The 17,467-nt window shown below is 44.4% G+C and overlaps 1 long non-coding RNA gene across 1 annotated transcript in view; it reads right to left on the reverse strand.

Moving 5' to 3' along the window:
* LOC138541031 (uncharacterized) overlaps positions 1–17,467 on the reverse strand; it is a 400,081-nt gene that overhangs the window by 145,061 nt on the left and 237,553 nt on the right. The window contains exon 3 of the long non-coding RNA XR_011289055.1: positions 4,305–4,464. This is a non-coding gene — a long non-coding RNA (uncharacterized lncRNA). The remainder of the gene's footprint in view (positions 1–4,304; positions 4,465–17,467) is intronic.

The following is a 17,467-nucleotide window of genomic DNA, read 5'->3' on the forward strand; positions in this document are numbered from 1 at the left end:
TCCCTGAATGAACGGACTTCCGTGGTTCTGAGTTATGGGGTGGAGAGGGTTTAGTTAGTTTAAGCTGTTGGTGCACAGGAAGGAAGCAACCAACAGTTAAGAGAAAGCTGATGTTTCAGTTATTCAGATGAAAGGGCTCACCTTTGTTATCCAGTGTATTTACACTTTTCTGGGGTCCTGTTTAAGATTGGGATGGCTGCAACTGCATGCATTCCATCTTCTGGCTTGTGCCACTCTGTGTTCACTTGTTCTTGTCTGTAGCCGATTTTATAATTCCCTAAAGATTAGGAGAATAAAACACTTATTTGTGGCCTTAATTTCTTTTATTTGGTATTCATATAAGCCTGATCTTGATAACTTGTGTTGCCATTATCTAAAAGCCTGTGGCCGTAAGGGTCCCTATTGCGTACTCTTCAGTGCTTTGTTAAGTGCAACGTTGTTCGTATGGGATGGGACCCTGTATCCTAGTAATTGGTGACAGTCTGGGTCGTGAAAAGTAACTATTCAAAGCAATGCCTTCTTCCAGCACATTGCCAGGCCGTGTTCTTGTGTTCTGGTTGTTGGGGCAGCGCCTTCTTGCAGCACGTTGCCTGGCCGAATTTATTATTCTTTAGAGCTAGTGCCGTACGTTTAAGTAAATTAGTTCCCGAAAATGTCTATTGAAGGGTTCATCCCCTGTCCATTTTCATTTATTGTTCTTTTAGAACCAGTGCCGTACATATAAGTAAATAATTTGGCTCCCAACAATATACATTTTTAAAAGGTTGTCGCGTGTGTCCCGCGACAAAAGGGAATAGCTACTCCATATTTGGGTGTGGTTTTAAAACTGTGAGCCGAGTCGGCACCATTCATAAATGCCGGGTGTGTTTCGGCGCTTGATTCATATTGCTGGTGTAGTACTGGTCTACATAGTCAATTACATTGCGTAAAGCAACTATCTAATGTGCCTTACTGGTTGCTTATTTAGTCTACGGTATTAAATAAAGTGCTCTTCTCGTGCTAGGCTGTAACTATTGAGTATCACCTGGTGGTAACATGATGTAACTATGATTCATTTTTTCACGAATCACCCCACGTACTAGTTATATAAAGCCACACAACTCTCTCTGAATTAGTTCACAAGGACACGGCCAGGCAACGTGCTGCAAGAAGGCGCTGCCCCAACAACTAGAGCACAAGAACACGGCCTGGCAATGTGCTGGAAGAAGGCATTGCTTTGAATAGTTACTTTTCACGACCCAGACTGTCACCAATTACTAGGATACGGAGTCCTATCCCATACGAACAATGTGTCACAACTTGACACCAAGGATCATTTGCAGCAGCGACCACTCATTCGGGAGAGCTATCTTACCGGCTAACGTGCTTCAGAGGTGCTGAACTATTGACTGAGGTATAATAATCTACAGTGCCTAGAAGTTGGACCAACCATGCATGAGGCGCTACATAAAAAAGTTAGATACCTATCTGTACTATTACTACAGGGACATGTTTTGCTGAGTTTCTATTTCAATTACAAATGTAACTTTCATTTTTGTTTGCTTTTGAACAGCACTTGCACTTCCTGGAGAGTCAGTTTTTGAATGTTTTGATTAAGCAATATGACCCGAGCGGTGGGGGCATTACCGACTCAAGTAATGCCCCGGGGCCCATAGTTATAGGCCCTAACGAAGCGAGGGCCTTAACGAAGGCCCCGGGGTATTACCTGAGTCGGTAATGCTCCCGCCGCTCGGGTCATATTGCTATTAGTACCCCAGCCCACTTTATGTGCATCACCGGGGCCCTAAAAGCATTGTTTTCTGTCCCGAAACGCTGCAACGTTTCGGGACAGAAAAAAAAAAGAAACGACCAAGAAAATGGCTGCCATGCAAAGGGAAAACGGAGTCCGTTTACCCTTTCCATGGCGGCCATCGGGAGCAGACTCGCTGGGAACATAACTGTTCCCAGCGCATCTGCTCCCAAAAAAGAAAAAGAAGCAGAAGGTAAGTGGGGTTGGGAGGGAGGGGTAAAAAAAAAAATACAAAATAAAAAAAATAAACGTACCTGCGTCCCCGGCGGGGGACGATGGAAGCTTCCAGCCATGTGGAGGCGCGGAGCAGGGATGGCCCCGCTCCTAGTCTCCACACTGCTGGAGGCTGCCATCGTCCCCTACCGGGGACGCAGGAGCAAGCAGGTAAATGGGGTGGGGAGGGCAGGGAAGAACAAAATGAAAATAACCCTTACCTGAGTCCCCAGCGGGGGACGAAGGCAGCCTCTCAGCCGTGGGGAGGCTCTGGGGAGCGGGGATGGCCCCGCTTCGAGCCTCCTCATTGGCTGAGGGGCTGCCACGCCCCCCGCCAAGGACAAGGCAGCTGGAATCCCGGCCAAGAATCGAAGTATTCTCGGCGGGGTAAGGACCTGCGAGAGCCAATCAGAATGCGTGTTGCATTCTGCTCGACTCTCGCCGGGTACTAATATTGCGTAAAGCATCAATCTAATGTGCCTTACTGGTTGCTTATTTAGTCTATGGTATTAAATAAAGTGCTCTTCTCGTGCTAAGATGTAACTATTGAGTCTCACCTGGTGGTAACATTATGTAACTACGATAAACTTTTTCACGAATCACCCCATGCACTAGCTATATAAAACCACATAACTCTCTCTGAATCAGTTCACAAGGACACAAGGACACGGCCAGGCAACGTGCTGCAAGAAGGCGCTGCCCCAACAACTGGAACACAAGAACACGGCCAGGCAATGTGCTCGAAGAAGGCATTGCTTTGAATAGTTACTTTTCACGACCCAGACTGTCACCAATTACTAGGATACGGGGTCCTATCCCATACGAACAATGTGTCACAACTTGACACCAAGGATCACTTGCAGCAGCGACCACTCATTCGGCAGAGCTATCTTACCGGTTAACAAGCTTCAGAGGTTGCTAAACTATTGACTGAGGTATAATAATCTACAGTGCCTAGAAGTTGGACGAACCATGCATGAGGCGCTACATAAAAACGTTAAATACCTATCTGTATTATTACTTCAGGGACATGTTTTGCTGAGTTTCTATTTCAATTACAAATGTAACTTTCATTTTTGTTTGCTTTTGAACATCACTTGCACTTCCTGGAGAGTCAGGTTTTGAATGTTTTAATTGTAGTCTTGAAGATTTGAAAGATGCTGCAACACCTCTGATTGGTGTAATAACAACCACTCACCCTTCATCAAGGACTCTGCTGCCACTGACCATTTATAGTAATGTACCCCATTGACTGCAAGTTAAGGTTTAATGGATGTAAACTACACCTTGCATACTTCTCATTTTACACACTGTTTTTATAATTAGAGTGTAAATTAAATTTTAAGTGTAAACATTATTTGCCTTTGCAAAGTGTAAAATTTAGGCAAGAAGCAACCAAAACATGACAAAACTTGAAAAAGAATAAGACCCATTAGAAACAAAACAGTTCGGCAAAGAGGTCTGGTTTCAAACAATGAATCACATTTGTAGAAAACATTCTCCTACACAATATGAATGAACACCGTGTAGATGCATCTTGATGATAAATGCACACAGCACAGTAAATACGTTTGTGTAATACTGGTTTGCTTTCACTGAAGAAAAGATCATTCTCAATTGTTTCTCAGTTTTCCATCTTATTAATTATACGATCCTAAAATGCTTGGAAAATAAATATGCACAATTCTTCTGTCTGCTATATGAGCACCTACACATGAATATGAGCAGAAGCCGAACAGAAAGAAACCATTCCTTATATCACGGTATGTGTTTTCATTCTGAAAGGCTTCCGAGAATACATTTCTGTTTCAGAGGCTTTTCTCCATGGCTTGCAATTACATCCATGGAGATAAAAATCAAAGAAGTGTTCTGGTTTCTGTCAAGTAACCTGACCTTTGCATTGCACTCTGTTCTAAACCTGTGCATAAATGTATGCAGGAAAATAATAAAGCTGTTGTATTTACAAGATTTTAATGCATAAAAGGCCAGATACAATGCATATCTGGAGGCTGGGCTTTAGGAATTGAATCGTAACCCATTATCCAGTGAGAGTAGCCAGTCATGCTGAGAAACCTTCTCATCTGTTTACGGGTTGAGCGTTTGGGTACCTGAAGGATAACATCAATCAGACCCAGAATAACATTTACCATAACGCAAAACAAACAAAGGAGACATACCAGCCAGCATTTTAGATGGTTTCCGAATTGGCCTTCAAATTAAATGGCTTGTTTCCCAGTTGACTCCCTCAACCTACAGCCATAGCCTCCAGTGAGTTGTCTATTATAGACAAAAACTGTCTTACCTTTACCGATGGTTCCAGGAGATGTCGCCAGAGAGGCCATCCACGGTCTTCTGGTGGTGCTGACTGCGGTCAAAGGATCTGAGGTCTACATGCACCAACTTGTCGGTTAAACCGAATGCTGAGATCGATTTAGGGTAAGTTCAGCTCTTAAAAGATAGTGCTGTGGGAGACAAATAAAAACACTAGAGATCCCTGTACAGCAAATAGTGAGCCCCCAACTCTCAAATCAGCCAACATATATACACTTGTGTTCACAAACATTTGAATACAAGAGAGTGGAATATTACCATCATCTCATACAGTGGAACTATCCCCTAATTAGTACATTACTGTACGTCGTGGGTGCTATACAGTCATGGGTATTTCCAAGTTCGAAAGCTCAATCAGAGTTAAATAAACATGCAGCTGTGGGCAAGGAGTAAACAATTAGGCTTTGAAGCTTGTTCCTGTGATGTTAGCAGGTGAAGAAACCTATCCGTGTGAGCTTCACATAGAGGGCTTTATGAAGGGTGAGAACCATTTGCATGGTACTCAGCTTGCTGATGAGTATGGGGTTATTTAAAACCTTTTTTGCCATGTACTGCAAACAAACCATGTTGGCAGAAAATGGCAAATAAATGTTGGATTATGCATGGCTGGCCTTTGGGTGGTAGCATTATGCTTATTCTAACATGCACCATTTTACAGAAAGTACTGGTAAATATTTTGTCCACCTTCATCATGGGGTGAGTGCATTTCTCTTAGGTCGAGTATGCAAACCAATGAACTTGTCCTGCAGGTCTACTGGGATTTTAAAGAATTTGCTGAAAAGATAAACGTGCTAGTGACTACTGTGAAGAATAGTATGGATCCCTCACTGAACCTCTGCCTAAAGTCTCCTCCCAGGTGGCCAGGGGCATGCAGACGCTTCCTGATCCCAACCTTGGTGGTGGTGTACTGTGGGAGGATCACCACGGTGGAGAAAGGGCCCAGGGCGGCGAGTAGATTCTGTGGGATGAGATACAGTATTTTTCCTCTGACATGAAGATTCTTGCCACTGTACCTAAAGAGGTTATGGCCTATTGTCATTTTAATGTCTCTCAACCCCATATGAGATCTAAGGTTGTGAACCCTTTGGTTAGAAAATCAGAACAAACTATACCGAAAGAAAGATGCTTTTTGGTATTCCAAACTAAATACCTTCCTCAAACCCAAGGGTATATTGTAAGGGATTATGGAAATGTTGTCTACACTAAACCATCTTCCTCTATGATAGCTAATTCGCATAGCCCCTCTGTAAAAAGACTTAAAGGAATGAAATCTACCCTTACAAATAACTTAGAAGTTGAAAAACCCTAACTTTAGTGGAAGAAACTACAAGTTCAAGAATCCTAGAAGTACTGAGATGAAGAAGAGGGCTGAAGTGGCATGTAGATGTAGTAGTCAGGCAATTAAGCTTAGTAGCCATTGCAGTAGTCAGGCAATTAAGGATAATTGCCTACACCTGAATCCTATCATTGAACCTGCGAGACATATAAGGCTCAAGCAGGGAAGGAGGGGTAGAAGGAGTGGAACAAGGGTTGGAAGGCTGACCGAAGCTGAAGTAGCAGAGGAGAAGCAAAAGGCTGGCAAATCACAAGAAAGTGGAAGAATAGAAGGGACACCGGACCGTGGAGACAACAGATTTCACCTGCAAGCTCTGAGAGAGTCCTGTTCTCCCAAACTCTTAAGTGCTGAGGCTGCACATGGGAAGATGAGCTGGAGGCGGAGTTTTCCCCATGAGAGCCCTATTGCAGTGATTGCAGAGCTGTTACTGTGCAGGAGACTACGGCCAGAAGAAGAAGGCAAGCTGAGTGCCTCGGGAGGAAAGGGAACTCCCAAATGAAGTGGCCGGACAAAAGACACACGTGCTGGAGAAGGGTGTGGGTCCCCAGCGAGCCAGAAGTAGTCATAGTAGTAGCATAGGCAGAGGAAGTCAGGGAAGCAGTCACTGTAGCTAGCTCCTAAGTGACTTGCATATGGCTGAAAGCATGTAAAAGCTGTTTGTATAATTGAATTCTTGTTAAACAATGGACTTGTAACACTCATGCCTATCGTGAAAGCTTTAACGCTCGCGTGAGCAACAAAAGGTATTTAAATCCATTGTTGAACACTTTAAAATGTTTTGCTGACTAGCGGAGGAAATTGGGGAAAAGTAACACTTTATAGACCATTACCAGATTCCTAACATTGACGTTATACAAGTTACAAGTACAAAGAGTGAAAACTCCATCAAAAGAAGGTTGCATGTACCCAATTGAGTTTCCCAATGGAAATCAAAGTTGCATCCTTTACCATTAAACAGGAATACAATTCCTCATTCAACTTTTAACTTTGAATTCTATCTCAAAGAGAGGTTGCGTGTGCCTAAATGTGTTTTCACTTGAAAGACTGAACTCTATACAGTATCCCTAGGTGACATTCTTTCTATTTCAAATAAGTAAAGAGTCTAAAACATTGAGAAGAACAAGAATTACCCAAGTCAAGAGGCAAACCTTTTTCACAGTGAAACCTGTCTGGCCAAGTGTTAAAGAGCCATCTAACTACACTGTGAAGTTGTTAACAATCATGTGATATAAGTGTTAGGCAGAAACCTGTGCAGTTCCCTTAGGGACCACTGCAAAAGATTTAAGACTACAGGTGTTAGCAGTAAACCCGCTTGGTAGCAGTCTGTACCACCCAGATTTACCTGGTAGCTGTGGCTGAGCAGTCAGACTTCCCTCAAGAAGAGTTAGGCAGTATGCAAAGTATACTCAATAGGCACTTAGATACATTAATACAAACAAACACTGACCAGAGCTTTGGTATCAAGGTATATCATTATTTATTTAAAAACACACAGTTGAAACACTCCAGCACTCTTATTGAAAAATATTCTAAACACAGTAACTATTATGATATATACACCCCCTTTTCCCTATTAGAAAATCACAGTAAGACACCACTTATTTTCATACAGTGGTGAGCGCTTAACTAGATGGCACTCTAATAAGTTTGTGAAAAAGGGAGGGAAAAATACAGAATATGAAGAGGTACACCACTCTAGGATTCCACAACACGGTTAGCAAGGCAGAGAGCAAAAGGTCACTGGTGAGCCAAAGTCCAAAGACTGGGTCCACTCTTAGAGAGAGCAGAGCACAAATGCGCCCAAGATCACACAGTTGCACTAGGCTTAGAAAGTCTTGCAGAGGTTTCAGAAAAGAGTTAGAGAAGCTTAGAAAAGTTTAGCCAGGGTGTCCCAGGCTAACCCAGGTTCGAAATCCGGGGGCTAAATCTACCCCGTACAGTCGGTTGCAAGGGAAGCCAGGCGGGACACGGTACATTAAGTGGGAAGGATCCTCCAGCGGTGGCAGTTGTTCCTGGTAGTGGGTGCAAGTTGCGTCATCGTCCAGGGGAAGAGAAGATCTCGACTTGGAGGAAAGATGAAGGTCGTTGCACTACCAGGGCAGAAACCAGCCGCAGAGTTTTCCGGTTAAAGGTGGTACCTTTGTCTCGCGGTCGTGGTAAAACGTGGTATCCCGGTTGCCGGGGTGCTTAGCACGGGCAAGGCGGCCACGAGATACGTCGGGAAAGCGAAAAGACAGTGAAACTGGTTATCCCCACCAGTTAAAGGAAGAAGACTCTCCGGCGGGAGATCTCCTCTGTCGTTGGGAAAAAGTGGTGAGACGTCCAGCAGGGCTCCACCGGTCGTGGTGTCGTGGCAGGTCAGCACAGCTTCTCTCTCGTCGGATTCTTAGGTCCTGTGGCGACTTCTGAAGTTCCAGTCCCCAAAGACCTGCTTTTATGCAGCAAACCCCCATTCACTTAGCCTAGCTGTCACTCAAACATGCTAAGTGGTGAGCCGGCCGGCTCACCACTTGGGCCAATCAGGACGGAGTGCGACTTGAGTTGCCTAGGCAACTCAGTCCAGGGTGCCTAAATTCCCCTCCACCCCTCCTAAGTACCCCAGACATAGTGGCGCCACTTTGGAGGGCTTCTGTGGAGAAGCCCGCCAAAAAGTGGAACAAAGGGCTCGACTTGGGTTGGAGTCACAGAAGAGAACACAAATGCCATTTTAGAATCAAGTTTTGGCAAAAAATACCAACCGGAGAATTAATATTAATTAAATAAACCGGCAGTATGTTCGAGGCTACCGTAAATAATGAAATAAAGATAGTAGCCTAAAACAATGGGAAATCCCATAGGAAAATATTTGCGGTAAAATATAAAAAGTAGTATCCACTGCCACCAGCCAAAACTCGATCAGGGGGGACGGAGACGTGCCCCCTCGACTAACAGACCCCGAGGCAATTGAATTGCCCCAGCCAGTACGTCCACAATATGATGGTTTGTACTGGTTCTGTTCAGAATTCAAGACTAGTAAAGTCAATGGTGACTTTACATGCCCTGGGAGACAGTAGTCAGTCCCAGGGTATGGAGTCTATACTGGGGAGTCACTATGACACCCCTGTGTCACTGCACTGAGGGTGCTGTGTAACACACATCACAAAAACACATGAAGCCCTATGGAGTAAAAGACCCCATAGCCCATAAAACACATCTAGATTCGAAGAAACACACTCAAATCATGTCCAAGAGTGAGGGTAAAATAGTCTCACTCTTGGCAGGAGAAAAAAATAAACCCCACTAGGTTAGGAAATTCAGCCTAAACAGAGAATTCTCCCTAACAATAAGAAACAAGTACAACATTGTTACCTGAAGCTGAAAGAGTGGCACATAAAATTATTGGTAATTACCTGGGCTGATAACTGGCAGAAAGGTTGGACCAAAGCTGGGGACGGGTAACAGAATGCTTGTGAAGAATACTGTGAAGTAGAATACGACCTGTGGTTGTGAAAGACTGCTTAAGCTAGAAATGAGAAAGTCTTGTGAGTAGAAGAAGGTTTTTCTTGTTGCAGTCAGACAGACGGAATAGGCAAAGAGGCTGCCCCTTTCTTAGAAAGTCATAAAAGGGAAGCGTGCCTTGCCTACCTGAAGGGATTGAAGTGTCTTATCTAAGCCGGACTATCTACTCCAAAGTTTCTGAGCAGTGTTAGTAATAGTGAACTGTGGTGGTATATTAAGCTGTCAGCTGATGTCACATTGTGGTTGAAGCAGCAACATACTGTGGGACAAAGGTGTGGTTGTTGCAAATAGAAGCAGCAGCACAGAGAAAGCATCCTGACAAATATACCAAATGTAAAGTAGTAAATGAAGAAGTCTTAAAGAATTGTGTATTATTGACATCTGGAGAAATTATCTTTAAGAAGAGACATCATAACCACCTTCACCTCATTCCTTAAATCTCTCCTCCATTCTCCTCCTTGAAACCCCTTCCCCCTTTTGCTTCCCCCACCCTCCTTATTCTTTGACTATCTCCCCCCCTCTTCTGCCTCGCCTCTCTCACCCTTCGCCTTCCCTCCTACCCATCTCCACCACTCCCCCATCCAGTCCCACTCCCCTTTTCTCCCTATCCCCTTCAGTTAATTGCTCTTCTCACTGTTTTGTTGATTGATTCATATTGTAATTGCTTCCACCGTTATATTGTTTATGTTTTATGTATTATGCTGTTCCATTGTACAGCACTTTGGTGTAAGGTGCTTTATAAATCAATAAATACAAATACAAATAACCAGGATTACCATTGGTGCTATTTATTTTCTGGAAGTTGGAAAGGGGTCATTTCATCCAGCAACAAAAGCGTTGTTACCAGTGGATTTTTGTTTGTTGAACTTTTGCTTTAACTTTGAACTTTCAGGAACTGGTTCAAAACCTTTCTTTTCTTTTGTTGAACATTTTGGAGCTGACTTAAATCCTGGGGAAGATCTCTTACTCAGGGCAGGAGAAGGCCATTCAGATATTATGTTGATATTGTTTATTATATTGTGTTGCTATATTATTTCCTTTGTATGTTTGCCGTTTAGTTTGAGAGCCAGTTTACCCATGCTAGTGAATGTTCCCTTAGCCTCTAGACTAGGTAGGGAATTCCTCTGTAAGGGCAAGCAAGTTTCTTTAACAATGTAATTTCTTTCATAAAATGGCACATTGTGAGAAGACTACAAGTAGTTGTCTGCCTCGCAATACTGACCCCTCACATATGGTGTCAGGAGTGGAATCACACTCAGCTGATAAAAACTGGGGATCCACAATGTATTTGGCAGAGTCTGATCAAACTGAGAGACAACTGTTGGCAGAGTAAGTCTATTATCCACAGCACTTGTACAAAACAGAATTAAAATGGCACAGGGCTGCGGGTGTCTGGGGGGTGTGGGCATACTGCCATTATACTACCACTGTAGGGACACAGGTAAACCAAAGAGTCCCAGTCAAACCGCGCCAAAAAAATGCAAGTTGAAATTGTAGTCTGGAATTTATTTTAGGTCAGAGGACAGCCTGACACATGTTTCAAACTTTACCTAGCTCTTCATCCGAGGCTGTTGTGTCACATCAAATTATCAAATGTACACTTTTTCACATTGAATTTTGGTTAAACAAAAAAAATGATCAAAGTAACATGGTAGATCAACACAGGGGACGGAATGCCAAGGCAAGGCAAAATATAATGCATAAAGAAGTATATAAAAAAACACATTTCGTTTGTCAATAGTAATAAGTATTTTCGCAAGAACAAACATTAAAATAAAATAAAAGGAGATAATTAAAAACCAACAATTTGAGGGTAACATAGTAAGGGTGAGGAAAGAAAAAAAGACAAAAAACACCATTAGTGTCAGTGTAGCTAAACCAGAATGTGCTAGGTGAGAACACAAGGTAGGATTTTTACCTTGACTTGAGGGTTAAAAATATCCAATTATGGAAGGCAAGAAGATTGACGGATACTAGTTTGGCTGTAATCATGGGTTAAAGTATTAATGTTGAAGCCAAAAGAAAGGTTGCAAAATGGTGTTTGGAACGTAGTATAATGTCTGCACATACCTCAATCGCTTCACAATTGCGGTAACCTCTAAAGTGAGAAATAAGACAAACTTACTAAGATTAGGTCAAATCAGCCTAATGCATAAAAACTTGGTTGTGAGAAATGCAAATAGAAAATAATATTCGATATGCGAAAAGTGTGATATGTACATAAACCAGTAACTAAGAAATTAGACCCCATTGGGGATTATGTGCGGGTGCTGCCATGCAGCAAAAACTTTTCAAGTATGCCTAATGTGTCCATACTTATTTGTAAGGGCGACTAATTGGGAAATCAATGTAATTATGTATGCTTAAACACAAGATAAGCATGCTACTGAGAATGCTTACTAAGTGTTAATGCATGCATGAACCAATTGCAAAAGTATCGGAGTCACTTTAGAAAGAACGTGCGAATGCTGACGTGCAGCGAAAGGCACAAGTGCTTCAAATTGGGCCGGGAAGTCATAGAAAAACATCTTACCTGAGGAGGAACAAAATAACATGATTTTAGTGCGCGGTCATGCACGAGCTAAGGGAGATATTAAGAGACAAGCAAAACTTCCGGGTTGAATCATCTCTGGACCTGGTATTGTGCTGAATAATTGTGACACAAAAGTGTCCGCCATCTTGGCTGAGGGAAAAACAACTCAAATCAATAGACTAATGGTTGTAAGGTCGACAGCAGTAAGGATGACTCTTGCTATCAAGTCACAGTGAATTGTCACGAATTAAGAAAGAATTAAAGAATATATTGGACCATAGGGCATAACAAACTAAAGGAATTGAAGCAGGTTGGGATGACTAAAAGTTAATTGAAAAGCTAAATTGTACTCTCTCAGACACTGCAACTATCAGAACCATTTGCAAATAATTGTAATTCACCCACATGATCTTGGCAAAGGATGTCAAAGAGCACGCTGTTCACTGACATATATAATCACCATTGCGAATAGGAATACATAGGTAAATACAAGCATTACAAATTACTGCACATCAAAATAATGAGGTTGCATTGGCACAGCATATAGACACCGACCATGTCTTAAAATTATATAATTGGATTGAAACAAATTATAAGAATACAGCAAATTCATGGTCCGAGTTGAGGCCATTATATACTGTACGGTATTTACAGATAAGTCTGTACATTGTGAAAAATTGTATATTTGATAATTTGATGTGACACAACAGCCTCAGATGAAGAGCTAGCTAAAGCTTGAAACACGTGTCAGGCTGTCCTCTGACCTAAAATAAATTCCAGACTACAATTTCAACTTGGATTTTTTTGGGCGCGGTGTGACTGCGACTCTTTGGTTTAATATGATCAAACTGAGGGTGAATCAGAAGGGCTGGTCTGAGCCTATTCCTCATACTCGTGCCACTTGTACCCCCCATTCAAACCCTGGTTCTAATACCTCCCTTACTAGGGAGGAAAGGAGCTTCGATTCCTTTTACATCAAAGGAGCCAGGAAAATAAGAGATGTCCCTTGTAATCAATGCCTCTTAAAATTAATGTAGGAATTTAAATGTTCAAAGTGTCAGGCCAGGTTATTCTTCCAAAAAGACAATGGGACTCATCACGATTTTAGGCGGAATCTCAGCGCAATTTCTGCTGAGCGGAATTAGCGCTACTGCCAGGACGTGCAGCAGTATTAGTGTTGAATCACAATCTGGCATGAACGTTCGCTCCACTCCGGGGCCTGGCGGAAACTGCACCGAAACAAGTCTCACTGTCATAATATCGGTGCTAATACCACTACCGCGCCAACCCCGGCGCTATTAGAGCTGGCGGAAATAGCATCATCATCGCCCGAACGGAAAGTATGGTGGTGGCCATCTTTAAAAACTCAATCCAGCACCAGGAGGCGCATGGATGCTCTCCTCCTCCGTGTGAGCTCCATGCCATGGGTCCCGAAAAGAAGTAAAAGCCCCCACTGCCTGACCGCCCCCAAAAGTTCCAAGCACACGAATCAGGGTCGGAAGAGACCCCCGCCATCTGGGCGAAACCTGGGGGGAAAAAAATCGGACTGGTTTTCATGAAGATAATTGCCATTCTTCATCAGATGTGAAGGTGCGACACGTGAGCCCCTGCCCCCAGCAGCCGGAGAGACTGCGGCTCCTTCCCGCAGAGAGTCAAGCCCCGTGGAGAATCCGCGGGCCCCCACAGCACGTCCCGCAAAGGAGGAAGCTGATCGGAAGTGGTGAAGGACATCCACAGATCCCGCGACTGTGGGGTGAGTCGAACAAGTGCATAAAGCAGGATCGAAGCCGAGACCTGCGGACGGCAGCCCCGTGCCCCGTGCGTCCTCCCTGCCTCCAACAATACATCAGCTCCAGCAGCCCTTACACCAACGCACCCCAGTAGGCCTCAGTCAAGCAGAGAACGACACCCAGGAAGGAGCGGGTCATTGAATGAGTGACTAGGGCCCAGATAGAAGTGTACCTGCATGACGTGCATGGTTCCCCCAACCTGCACGTAGGAACGCCCAGCTCGACAAGAGAAGAGCCGAACGTTAGTGACCTCTAAAAGCTGACAGGCCCCCGCGGGACCCAAAATCGCATTGGACCCACTGACAATTATGAGGCACACCTCCACTAGGGAAGCTTGGGGGATACAGAGCAGGAAAGAGCTCACCCCCATCAAACCAATGTAGAAATACTGAGATTGTGGCATTCCAGCGTCCCGGATCGGGAGCTCATGAGCCTCTTCCACAGCAGGAGGCTAGATACGGCTCTACTCCCAATACAGGCCACGCACAAGAGAAAGCTGACACCGCTAAACGAAACGCTGAGACGAGGGCAACAACACCACATATCCTGAGACAGTACAGCCAACACCATTAACCTGAGATACCCAAAATACACCCATATTTCCTGGAATCACACTATAGTCACATCTGTGGGGCACTGAACTGAATAATGCTGATGTGCACGCGAAAGAAGAAGCAACATATGCCTAAGAAAACAAGTGAGAGAGGTGCAGACATCAGGCACTAAATTCAAGACCCACAGACCATTTTGCTTCGAAACCCAACAACCACGCAATCACCAGGCACAATTTCCACAACCAAACCATAGGTCGAGCGATAGGGGAAGATAGCGAAGTGCGACTGAACCTGGTGATCACTGTCAACTAAAGCTATCCCCACTAAATGACTCCAGCACCCCAGCTCTCAACAATGCAGCACTCAGAGCCCTGAAGAGGCAACAAAGGGGAACAGCTGAGGTATATGAATGCACAACAGAAGCTCGCCATCTACGCTTACGCGCCATCATCTCACTGCGCCACCAACGCCAGAATGGCAACCTCAGCAAGTGCGAATGTTAACACTGCCACCACGAAAGGGGACATTGCTGCCTTAGTGAGCGAGATAAAGAAAATGAGGGCCAATATAGGTGGGAAAATTGACAAGCTCACGCAACGCCTAGACAGCATTGAAGATAGACTAGAAGGAGTTGAGAACAATCAAGCCTCGATAGACACTTTAGAGACACAGCTGGAAATCAGAATAACTGACTTGGAACAGAGAGAAGAGGACTTCAAACTTAAAATGGACGATTTGGAAAATCGCAAAAGGAGGAACAATTTAAGCTTTTTTGGAATTCCAGAACAAGAAGGGGAAACGGAAGAAGACTTCAAGAAAACAATTTATGACATCATAAAGCTGCTAGTCACCGATGAAGCCATCGACAAACCCAAAACAGAACGCATCCACCGAGCCGGTGGCCCCCCCGGAGGCCCAAGGTCAGTCCTCGCCCGGTTTCATCATTACCAAGACAATGCCAGGGTGTTGGAGAAAGCGAGGAGTGGGGGCGCGATCACCCTAGGAGGAGCACAAATAACGATATATCAAGACCTGTCCTCCCTGGCGCTAGCTCTCAGGAGAATGTGTGGACGCCTCACGAAATGGCTGAAGGATGGGGAAACTCGCTATAGATGGGGATACCCCTTCTCCCTCTCCTTTGAACACAAAGGCACAAAGATTAGGCTGATTTCAGAGAAATAGATCAAAGTGTGCATATCAGAACTGGTGGGCCCACAAGGGCACAAGGAAGATCGAGATGACCCGACAAAGGATGGAAGAGAATGGCGTACTCAAGGCCCAAGGAGAAGAAGGGTGAAAGGTTCGAGGAAATACCGCATGGGCAACATTTCCCCCAAGGGGGCAATTAGGCCCCAATAGACATGGTATATTTAAACTAAATGTGTCACAACAGCACAAGGTTCGATTACTGGTTACTAGATTAACATTGAGATTGATGCTTCATTCTGATTTATATGTTAAGTGCAAGGGGAAGGCAGTGGGGGCTAATTTTTCTATTGATTTTACTTTCGCAAGGGACTGTGAGGCAACAGTCTCTGCTGGTGGTTCCAATCCGGGCCAGTGCTTCCAACTGGACTCGATTGGACGCCACCAAATGGGGAAAGGGAAGGTGGGACGGGGGAAGGCGGCAGGGGTACAGGGTAAGGCCAAGGGAAGGGCTAGGGCGACATCTTTAGAGACTGAAAAAGAGACAAATGAAATGTGGTCAATTGAACAGATAACATGTTGGTGGTCGCGGTTGAACATTATGTACACCCTAAAACTGCGCAATTACGATGACTGCTGAACCACACAGAAGGGGCCCATAAGGGTGGGAACACTTAACTTCAAAGGTCTCAATTCGCTGACCAAGAGGTCCCTTGTATCCAGAGAATTTCGTAGAGCAAAATTGACATCCTTCTCTTACAAGAGACCAAATATATGAAGGGCGATGAGAGGTTGGTTCTAGGGAAACGAAATGGAATAGAATTTTGGGGCTCTGGCCCACTGAGAAAAGGAGGGTTGGGAATCCTTATCAGGAAGGGGACAGACTTTCAGGTCACCAAGACTTGGTCCGACACAGATGGCCGAGCCCTATTGGTAACAGGATCCATCGGAAATGTGAATGTGACAATTGCCACGATTTATTCTCCCAACGTAAGCCAACTTAGATTCCTGTCTAAAACAATTCCCAAAATAATGCTCGAGGCCACTGGCCACGTCATCCTAGGTGGCGACTTTAACCTATGGGCAGATTCTACCCTGGATCGGAAAACTGGTAACCCGGTAACGAGAGATAGAACTAAAGGAGAATATACTGAGTTTACAGACATGATGGATGTGTACGGGATGAGTGATATGTGGAGACGAATGCACCCCATTGAACGAGGTTACACTTTTTTCTCAGCCCTGCACAACACCTTCACTCGCATTGATTATATTTACTTCTCAAGAGATCTATATAACACAACAACACACACGGAGATCACCCCAATCACATGGTCGGATCACAATATGGTGATCACCGACACACAGTGGGAGCACCTACCAGCTAGGGGCGGGAAATGGAGATGTAATGAGGCCTTATGGAAAGACCCTGTCTTCAAGAATGAGATGGAAACAGAGATCACTGAATACTTTAGGTTGAGCACCACCGGGGAAGTCTCTAAACAGGGTGTCTAGGACGCGGGAAAGTCAACCTAGAGGGGGATCCTCATAAGGGAAGGAGCTCGTAAGAAAAGAGAGAGAGCTCTGATTGAAAATAGAATCTGAGAGGAGATCTGCCAGTTGGATAAGGAAGCTAAGGGGGGAGACACGGTAGATCCTATTAAAATTAGTGAAGCCAAAAAGAAAAGGGAGGAGCTCTGCATCCAGGAGCACAATCAGACTGTACGCAAACTCCACCTACTGAAAGAAACATTTTACGAAAAAGGGGACAAAGCTGATGCACTGCTAGCTGCCAGGCTAAGGGAACAACAGGCGGAACGCAGGGTGCAAGAGATAACTGATGAAAGGCCTAACTCGGTGACAAGAAAATCCACCATCCCAGAAGCCATCGCTGACTTCTACGAAACACTGGATACCCCAGAGACAGACCCAGATCCGACTGGCATAGAGATTTATCTTGCTGCCATCAACATGTCCGAAGTAACGAACATTGAATCGGCTTATTTAGAAACTCCCATAACAGAGGAAGAGATACAGAATGCGATAAAAAGGCTGACCCTAGGCAAATCCCCAGGGGAAGACGGATATACGGCCGGATTCTAGAAATCCTTTAGTACCCATCTCACACCATTTCTGGTTGAACTGTTCAACAAGATCCTAGAAACAGGGAGACCCCCAGACTCCTTTGTTAGGACTCTCATAACGGTGATTCCTAAAGGTGGAAGAGACCCCAAAAGATGTGGATCGTATCATCCCATATCCCATATTAACGTGGGC

This window comes from Ambystoma mexicanum, chromosome 1q (assembly GCF_040938575.1).
Source record: "Ambystoma mexicanum isolate Mex_15411 chromosome 1q, UKY_AmexF1_1, whole genome shotgun sequence".
NCBI lineage: Eukaryota > Metazoa > Chordata > Amphibia > Caudata > Ambystomatidae > Ambystoma > Ambystoma mexicanum.